Raw genomic sequence first — 7,548 nt, 5'->3', positions numbered from 1 at the left:
TCCTGGTAGAGGTTTTACTTACCTTTTCTCCGGGATCCAGCGATCCTCCCGATCGTCTGCGAGCCCCGGCTTCCATCTCCGGCGACGTGACATCCGCCGGGGGGTGGAACCGGCGGCAAATTCAAATGTAAAACACACCAAACACACTGTTACCATTCAAAATAAAAAAAATTCACATTACATTGCCCCCCAGTGCCCTTTCCTGCAGTTTTACTGTACTTTTTATGTATATATATATATATATATATATATATATATATATGTATACACACACATATACACATATATATATATATATATATATATATATATATATATATATATATATATATATACGTATATATATATATATATATATATATATATATATATATATATATATATATATATATATATATATATATATATATATGTATATATATATATATATATATATATATATATATATATACATATATACGTATATATATATATATATATATATGTATATATATATATATATATATACATGTATATATATATATATATATATACACGTAATTCTTGTGAATGAGCAGCCCAAACCAACTGTATACATTATATATATATATATATATATATATATATATACATATATACATATATATATATATATATACGTATATATATATATGTATATATATAATATATATATAATAAATGTATATATATATGTATATATATATAATATATGTATACATAATATATGTATATGTTATGTATATGTATACTGTATACATTATATATATATATATATATATATATGTATATATATAATATATATATATATAATAAATGTATATATGTATATATATATATATATATATATATATATATATAATATATGTATATATATATATATATATATATATATATATATATATATATATATATATATATATATATATATATATATATATATATATATATATATATATATATATATATATATATATATAATAAATGTATACAGTTGGTTTGGGCTGCTCATTCACAGGAATTACATGCAAAATAATGGTGCCACTTTCAGCACCTAAAATCCAAAAGAATCATACCGCCAGGGAGGTTAATAAATAATAGTCCCCTTACATAAATATATATATATATACACTGAATACACACACGCATACATTTTATATATATATACACATTAAATATATATCTACATGTATGTGTGTATATATATATATATACACATGTAAATATATACATAAATATGGCAGGGGGACATGATTACTGTGTTGGGGGGTGTGAACGAGGAAGAAGGATGTCAATAATCTTCCTTCTTCCCCCTCAGTTCTCCCCCGATTTGGTCTTCACTCCCTGCTTCACAAGCTCCAGGCTGGTGAATCCGGGAGTGTGAATTCTGGCACAGATCGCCAGTGAAGTGCGGGGATCGCAGCTTCATAACCTGGCTGTTTCTGTGTCAGGCAATGACAGATTCCCATGTGAAGAGATGATCAGCGAAGAACATGTTCTCCCCTGATCATTTCTGTTTCATAAACTGAAAATGATCGGAAATGAGCTGCGATCAGCAGGATCACTGCTAATCTCCATTTCATAAAAGGACACCTAAGTAAGGTGAAATTGTTAAGTGGAGTGTTAAAACTGATCATCAAATAATGTGCAAACAAAAATCCTACTATTTTACTTGTTTATTTTCATTTCCTTTGCATATGATGAATATTCAAAAAGAACACAGCTTCAGCTATTTACTAAGAGAACATTCTCTACTGCTTAGTAAATCTTCCCAGTACAGGTGTTATTAGAATTATTGTTAATATGAAAATTTCACAACAGAGTAAACACTCACATCATTTTTAGAAATGGAAATGCATTCATTAATGTCTTTATGCTTTGATGTTCAAATCTCTCTCTCTCTCTGTATATATGCATATACTGTATAGGCATGTCATAGCAGGTTTGTATATGTTATGCTTTACCAAAGCATGCATGACAATCTTTGTTTTTGAAGTGACTCTAAAAACAGACATTTAACAAAGTTTTATGCATAAAGCAGATGTCAGATGGTAAAGATCGGCTGCTTGCAGATCAAGTTGCTGCTGCCAAGTCTTGCGAGCTTTAATTCAGACACAGTTTCTATTAATGTCCGTACTATCCAATTTACAGAACTGAGGCAGCAGATGTACTTCTAGGCACTGAGCTACTTAAGATCCTTGCTGTTTAAAACTTTGTAATTTTACTCGGGTAAGTGTCTCAATAATTCTTTGTTTCAGTGAAGCTTTTAATCCATGTTAATTTGCACTTTCTATTAATTCAGATATTGCAGACTGAATTAAAACAGTTTTGGTACTTATACACATACAATACAGATTGTCCTATTCCCAAATGTATCCCGAGCAGATACTGAAGATTAATGCTTAAATAGATACCTCTGCTGAATTTGCTGTCTGATAGCAACGTTATGGTCTGTGTTCTTTATGTGTCTTTATTTTATATATGCAGATTTAGTATTAGATGTGTGTAAAAAAAAAATCCTGTGAATATGTGATGAATATCTGTATGATCATTGTCGGGTTCAAAGCAAGTTAGTACATAAGCCTATGTAGTACATCTATTTAAAATACATTGATACATATTCTACTGAATTAAGTATATTTATAATTAAATGAAGACATGAAGACTGATACAAAGACATATATTCTCTTGTACCCTTACATTTTTAACAAAAAAATGCTTTGTCCCCACATTTTAAAACTTTTAGTTTACTCTGTCAACATGTATGTATACTCTAAAATGCTATCTTTTTATATTTAAAAACTAAATCTGCAACTCGGCTACTGTTAAAAAAATGTACTACTTTTTTTTTTTTTTTTTAATCAATTGCTTTGGTATTAGCTCCCTGGTTTTTCTCACCATAAACTATAAGTACTCAGCAAAGCGTTGGAGTGTAGGGAATTGGTAAAGCAAACATACTCAAGCATATTACCATAATTGGCTTTATTTATGTTGACTCTGCTCTATTGTTAAGCACAGTCCTAGAAAAAATGCTGGTTAAAATAAATGAACAACTGCACCTTCACATCGCTGTATTTTATTCTAGCAGGGAAATAAAAAAAGAAATAAAAAGTAGGAAATTATCATTACTTAATCTCAGAAGTGCTTTGCATTTGCAGACTAACAACGTTCTTTTGTTAACCAATTAACATGTGCTAAGAATAGACTTATTGTTATGGTAGAACAAAACTAGACCCTCAGTACAGCTTTGTTTTATATTTTTATAAATAGCAGTTTATTACCATCCTTTCTGTTTTAGTCACTTGTTAAGCTTTACTAATTCCTTCTCTATTATGTAAAAACTTTTGAACTATTATAGCAGGAGTGATAGGATTAGTGCATCTAACATTAGCATAAATAAAGGTATTAATATGTTAAGGTCACATAAGGGGAATTATGCATGATAGGTTCTCGGCATCAAGACAATACAAGGGATTATAGACTTATAAATAATGGCAGATAATGATTTCTCTCCCTATAAATACAGTACAATGCTCTGTGCAAGTTGTTGTTATCTTGATTTTGACAAGCACTGAAAGATTATTTGTTTTTTCATAAATAATAAAAAATAATAAAGATATTAATAATAAATAATAAAAAAATAATAAAGAAACAATATAACATCTCTAGCACATTGCAATAATTGAAAATCACAAGCACATGTGAACACATAAATGTACACGCAAACACATGAACACACACACACACACACACACACACTGCTAAGACGATCCAGAAACAAATGAAGACGTGCGCAGAAACTCACTACAAGAAGTCAGGATTTCCCTTTAGTGTAGTCGTATCAGTGAAATGAAATAGCTGGTTGGTTGCTATAGGTTATCACACTTTGATAGTGCTCTATTTCCTATTGAATAATCTTGTGTATTAATGGATATTAGTATACACTAACAACAGTGTCCAGAAACATATGTTGCTTCAAGGTTCACTAGGCACTTGTGCGTAAAGTTTGACCAAGAAGAAATTTATATTGTTAAGGTATAGCAAGGTGCACTCAATTACCAGTATATCATGATAAAACATGCCGCACATTTAGATGCCCCAGTACTAACTAATTTAAACATTGAACCCTTGGGTTCAATTCAATTTTAATGCAAAGTATAGGATTTTAATAAGCATAATCCATAGGGGGGTGGATTTACTAAAGGCAAATCGACTATGCACTTTGCAAGTGTAGTTGCTCCTGAGCTTAGTAAATGATGGAAAACTTTGATGATTTCCAATCATGTGCAAGCAAAAATGCCAGTTTTTAATTTTCCTTGCATGTGATTGGATATTCTTTGCAAAATGAAGCTTCACCTCATTTACTAAGCTCTGGAGCAATTGCAACTGCAGATAGCAACTGCACTTGCAAAGTGCACATTGTCTTTGCTTTAGTAAATTATAGTGTTTTAATTACTAAGCATAATTTTTTTTATTATTATTATTAAAAATCATGTTTTTTATTTACTTAAGTTTGTCAGTTTATATTCTCTTTTGTATCCAAAATTAAAGCGTTGCACCTGTTTATCCCTAGTCCTGATTTCTAACTAATTTTTGCTTGGAAATGTCTTAAAATCCATTTTTCTGTCAGTGCCATGCTGCTTTCTTCCCTGCATATTCCAGTGCTGTATGCTGGCAGAGCTGAGCAGCAGGCACACCCCTCAGCACAAGGCTTGTTAAATAGACTTCAATTGAAGAGAAGGGGGAACTGTTTGGCCAGTTCCGTGTGGATTACTGAGAGCAGTGGATCTTTTCTGGTGTCCATTAAACTGCACAATCATATTAAGACAGCTTGCACAGTTGAAAATTGATATATCTGAAACACAGAGGTGAGACTATGAAAATGGAGGTATATAGTACATTGTGTATTTGCCTGCATATCTATCCATGTTACTTTAATAGAGGTATAATCTATCACTACCCTCTGACTTGCAATAACTATGGAATTTTAAGAAATGTATATTGGGAAGAGCAGAAAAGTGATTCATCGGTGAGGTGTAGATGAAATTCTGCTTTTTTTTTTAGATGCTTTAAGAGATAAAAAAACAAAAAAAAATGTACTATTCAATGGGGAAAAACAATTTTACTAAATGCAATTTTATGGTATGTGAGTTGAATGTTTTGAAGATACAATTATTATGTGATAAATTAACAAACACAGTTATATGACTCATGCAGCTTAGTGATTTGACATTAAAAAAACAAGACTACAGGGTGTATGGTATAAGGGACAAAGCGTTTGTTATTCTCCAGGGTAAATTTGAAACTTTTTCACATTAATAAATCAGTGCTGCTAATTAAATATTTGTTTCCCACTTCTATTCTGGGGTTTGACTTTGCAAGTTTGGCTTTCTCATAATTTGAAGCGATTTTACCAGGAAAAACTTCCATGTATGCAGTTTCATATTAAACACTAGAGACGGAATAACATATGTAGAAAAAACATACCAGACTGCATGTTTGTTCCAGAATAGAAACAGCAGTTTAGCATTACAGTGAGAAATGTGACTACCCAGGAGCCACTGTGCAGTTCCTTAAAAGGCTTCTTAGACAGGTATTCTGATTACTGATAAATCCCCTTTAAGGTGGTAGAAAAGTGTAAAAATAAAAGGTAAACATTCCCCCCTGAAAGTTAATGTCATAATGTGCTAGTATTCATAGACTTACCTTAAAAAGAAGCCCTCCAGTAGCGTAATGTCACCTCTGATAGGGCTTTCATCTTCCTTTTGGGTTTGCGGGTTCTGGCCATTTGAATGGCCAAGCCACAATAATGTCACTTCCATGCATGCACACAGGAGCCACGATCACAGCACAGTGATCTGAAGGGACTACATGCTGTCCCTTTAGAGCACAGTGCACATGCATTGATGCACGTTTTGGAGATATTCCTTGTACCTACAGGTAGGTTTTATTATAATCAAAACAACGAAGAGATTTCCAGTCACAACTTACCAACCAGCCAGCGTCCAACCAAATTGAACTGTTTAACAGTATGCTTAAAAACAGGGGTTTGGTTGCACATACATGCGTAAGCTGCAGGCCCCGGCAAGGCACCCTGTAATCTGCAGTCCCTAACTCTACAATTTAAAGAGTCTCTACAATGAGAGCACATGCATTTAATGGGATAGATGGAGGACAGGTGACTAGAGGGAGCCCACCCCTCCTTAAAGTCACAGGGTCACACTGAACACCCAGCACATCGCACAATGGCGGCAAAGGTGTCAGTGCGTTGCCTGGCTCAATATAGATATCAACGATAATGAAAAAAGTGGTCACCACCTCCACCTATAACTGGTCTTAAAGGTTTTATTATAAGCCTACCTGTAGGTACAAGTGAGCAAGAGGTGTTTACTACTGCTTTAAGTATTGTTCCACAATATACTATCTAATTCATGTTAATAGATTATTTTATATTAAAGACTAACTCCAGAAATATTTTAATATACTGTATATATATATACATATACACACACACTCTATATTACCAAAAGTATTGGGACGCCTGCCTTTACCCACACATGAACTTTAATGGCATCCCAGTCTTAGTCCGTAGGGTTCAATATTGAGTTGGCCGACCCTTTGCAGCTATAACAGCTTTAACTCTTCCGTGAAAGCTGTCAGTAAGGTTTAGGAGTGTGTTTTTGGATTGTTTGACCATTCCTCCAGAAGTGCATTTGTAAAGTCAGGCACTGATGTTGAACGAGAAGGCCTGGCTTGCAGTCTCCACTCTAATTCATCCCAAAAGTGTTCTAACAAGTTCAGGTAAGGACTCTGTGCAGGCCAGTCAAGTTCCTCCACCCCAAATTCGCTCATCCATGTGTTTATGGACCTCGCTTTGGGCACTGGCGCGCAGTCATGTTGGAACAGGAAGGGGCCATCCCCAAACTGTTCTCACAAAGTTGGGAGCATGAAATTGTCCAAAATGTCTTGGTATGCTGACACCTTAAGAGTTCCATTCACTGGAGCTAAGGGGCCAAGCCCAACCCCTGAAAAACAACCCCACACCATAATCCCCCCCCTCTACCAGATGATTTGGCCAGTGCACAAAACAAGGTCCATAAATACATAGACAATAGAGTTTGAGGTGAATGAACTTGACTGGCCTGCACAGAGTCCTAACCTTAACCTGACAGAACACCTTTTGGGATGAATTTGAATGGAAACTGCGGGCCAGACCTTCTCATTCAATATCAGTGCCTGATCTTACAAATACGCTTCTGGAAAAATGGTCAAACATTCCCATAGACACACTCCTAAACCTTGTGGACTGCCTTCCCAGAAGAGTTCAAGCTATTATAGCTACAAAGGGTTGGCCAACTCAATATTGAACCCGGATAGTAAAGGTTACATTTTTTTATTTCACTTTTTTATTTTTGTTTGTGACTCCTTTGAGGAGAGTTTCCCTGAATTCCTATCCTTATAAGACCCAAACAAGAAATTAGAGAAATTGTCGCCTAAAAAGGAAGGTGCAGACAACAATAAAAAAAAATAGCACTTGGGAAGGGGGGGGGG

The 7,548-nt window shown here is 33.8% G+C and overlaps 1 protein-coding gene across 2 annotated transcripts in view; it reads left to right on the top strand.

The window, feature by feature from the left end:
• The first annotated feature begins 2,115 nt into the window (after positions 1–2,115).
• BCHE (butyrylcholinesterase) overlaps positions 2,116–7,548 on the top strand; it is a 130,290-nt gene continuing 124,857 nt past the window's right edge. The window contains exon 1 of one of the 2 annotated variants that reach the window (XM_082252041.1): positions 2,116–2,226. The gene's annotated coding sequence lies outside the window, so the exon portion shown is untranslated. Of the gene's footprint in view, positions 2,227–4,733; positions 4,866–7,548 lie in introns of those variants that run through there. The other variant, XM_082252042.1, reaches the window with a different exon arrangement.

The sequence above is a fragment of the Pelophylax lessonae genome (assembly GCF_965119305.1).
Source record: "Pelophylax lessonae genome assembly, chromosome: 3".
NCBI lineage: Eukaryota > Metazoa > Chordata > Amphibia > Anura > Ranidae > Pelophylax > Pelophylax lessonae.
This window is presented reverse-complemented; position numbering and strand designations above follow the sequence as displayed.